Genomic DNA, 3,555 nt, shown 5'->3' on the forward strand with positions numbered 1-3,555 from the left:
GTGTTCTTGCCCAGTTGATATATATGACGTTATGAGACCGCCGATTGGAGAGCAGTGAAACATCGATTAAAGCAATGATACACAAAGCCGTATGATCAGTCTTGAGCACTTATCAGTCCTGCTTTCTGCCTAGACCAGCCAGTTGAGTCCAGAACACCAATAACAGCCTCTGCAATATGAATCATTATTCTCAAACATACTGGGTCTATATACCAAACAAACTGACCACATCGTACATAAAATAGAAAATAACATTTGTTAAAGATTTGGCCAAATGTGGCTGTGAATAGGGGGAACAGTAATTAATGGACTAGGGATAACTCAAGAATGGTAAATCGTATAGTAATAGTCTATGGGTCAAAATAAAGCTTATAATAAGAGGGACGCGAATATGAATAGTTTAGTTACTTAACAATTATACAATAGGAAATATACATATCATATTTGTCCATAAATAGTTCTCAAAGTTACCATTCATAAATCTCCTCGGGATATAACAATTTATTAAGTATTTATTAGTTTAGGATTCTTTTATAATTCTGTAAAAGTATTTCTAAAACGAGCCCGTATTCCAACAACTTGATTCCCTGTTTACTAACATTCATAATGTTTAGTATATAGAATATGTTATTATGCCATAGGAATACCACAAGAAATAGTATAACGGTACTCCATAAATTAGTTTATCAAAACCCTTAATTCATGTATATATTTTTATCTAATAAAATATACTAAATATTAATGAAAATAAGAATCTTAAAAATCCTTATTTAATTTTCTACTATAGAACTGAACAAAAAGTTAAATTCACTTAGTATTGTTTGTTTGAATCTTCCCATTAAGTGAACGTCAACTCTGAGATGCAGGTATATCCAGCTGACGAGTCCCAACTGGGACGAAACACGTGTCCTGGATTCCATTGCTAGCCACTATCCATCTTTGAACAAAAAGTTATTCACAAAATAATCGTTATTGTATAAATTAGTTCACAATAGTTGTATGCCTGAAAGAATTGTATCTGATTTTCTTTTTTTATTTCTAAATGAAATCTAATTATAATTTCACAGAGGGAAATGGTCAATAAAATTTAATTAAATAATTTCCACTGGGTTTATATGATGTAATACAATAAATTATAAAATAAGTTTATTGGTAGTTGTATATGTTGAAATGACCATTATACACTACTATGTAAGATTGGGGGCCATGTTTAATTATATAATTGATAATCAGGTTAAAATAATTGACGATAAAATACATAACATATAAAATTACTTTAGTAATAGATAGTCAAGGACTGCATTTTTACTATTGAAGAACATATGGAACTAAAAACAATTGTCAACCAACATCAAAGCCGCAATCTTCAATACGAACATCAAGACAGTCTGTTCTATTGTATGTAGCTGAAACGTGAAGAACTACTAAATCCATCGTCAAGAAGATACAAGTATTTAAAAACAGTTGCTTACGCAAAATACTCAACATTCACTGGTCAGATACTATCAGCAACATCGTTTTATGAGGGAGGACAAATGAGCTTCCAGTTGAAGAGGAAATTAGGAAAAGAAGTTGGAAGTGGATAGGACATACGTTGAGGAAATCACCAAACTGAATCACAAGGCATTCCCTAACTTGGAATGGTGAAGGGAAGCGGAAAAGAGGAAGGCCAAAGAACACACTACGCCGGGAAATAGAAGCAGATATGAAAAAGATGAGTAGCAACTGGAAAGGATTGCTTGGGACAGAGTTGGATGGAGAATACTGGTTTGCGACCTATGCTCCTCCACGAGGTGCAACAGGCGTAAGTAAGTAAATAAGTAATAGATAGTCAAAATGAAATATATGCTTAACAAATTGCCCAAATGTATTGGAATCAAATGAATAGATTGGTGGTCATTAGACTTAAGGGAATTTGTCTAGATTTATCCATTTCGTTGTTTACTTCAACTACGTTTACAGAACGATGTTACTTGATTACTTATATTTGTTACCCCACGTGGAGGAGTATATTAACTCTTCATTTATGTGTTACTTATTTTTATATGATCGAAAAAAAACTAACATTAGAAAGGTTTACTCAGGAAAGTATTAAATGATGTGAGCGTAGAAAGTATAATTTAGAGTTTAATGGACCTGATTATCATGTTCAGTCAATTATTGTCAAAATACAAATTGCTATACTTCATGGCCTTCTATTATGCTTTTAAATAACTTCACCATAAAACTAGTTAGTTGTGAAAGTACACTTTTTATCACAATGTTTGTTAAAGAATTATAAAAATATAAATCCTGATCTCCTACATGTAAGGAAAAGATTAATAACTAGGTCTCCTTTCTAGGCATATTGATTAGTAGGAGAGACGATGGTTCCATCAAACGTCCTGCATATAGAAAACTGACATGGACAGGGCAATATCTTAATTTCTAAGGTCAGTATTCAATCCATTACAAACGTGGATTAATAAAGGGCTTATTCAATAAGATCAGTCGTATTTGTACTAGCGATACTATTAAAAGAGACGTGAAACTCTTAACTAAAACTAGTGAATAATGGTCATTCATTGAAGTATGTAAACCATTGGAAAAATAGCAACACGATGGGATGTATGACGTTTTTGACACGCAAAAAACGAGTGTATATTACCTTACCATTTAGAAGCAACTTAAATTAGCTATTGATAGGACATTATATGCAGCCCAACTCGTCATAATCAAGAAATTAAGGTTTGTTTTTCACCAAAGCCTTTAACAGCATGTAAGAGATTATGTCACTTCCCATTGCGTCCATCAATTTACATGTATGTGCAGAGACACGTACATAGGAGGGAGCAATTGTGAATTGCAAGTAAGAGTGGCTGAACGCATGCAAAGTGGCTGCAAAAATAAGTGAATTCAAATTGTCGAACAAGATCACAGGATAGACAAACATCTTCCGTCATTACGAAACGTTATTATTATTATTGTTAGTGGCCTTATTCAATACCATATTTTTAGTACAATACTATGTTTGGTTGAGATCAGTGATAAAATTGATATCAAGTTAGCCTTTGTAGTCTTAAACAAAAGTTTTCAAGGGCGTATACACAAGTTTAGTGAAGCCTTGACTATACAGAAACTGAAACTTCCTTCATCTGTCCAGAAACACTTTGTTCTTTCCTTTAACCTACCCTGGTAACAGTGATTTATCGTCCAGTGTGATTTCTACAATGTTTTGTGTACTTGATTATTATCTCGGTTTCCGCTTGCCTTTTAATTTGTTTAGTTGACCTTTTATTTGTTTACTTATAATGTCTAAAGCATATGCTTGATCAGATTATTCGAAATGTATTGCGCAAATACATCACGTACTGCTGATCACTTTCGTCTTTTCATCGCGTTAACCACGTTTATCAAATAAAATAAATTAATTCTATTTCATTTCTTTTCATTAGCTAGCTGTATACAGCCTAGAATTATAGGGAGTATTATATTTTTAAACAAATGTTTAGCATTATATACTTAGTAAAGTCGAGAGGAATGTCTAGAACAGAACTTTGAACTATGATGAAGAGA

This window comes from Schistosoma mansoni, chromosome W (genome assembly GCF_000237925.1).
Source record: "Schistosoma mansoni strain Puerto Rico chromosome W, complete genome".
In the NCBI taxonomy this organism is placed as follows: Eukaryota; Metazoa; Platyhelminthes; class Trematoda; order Strigeidida; family Schistosomatidae; genus Schistosoma; species Schistosoma mansoni.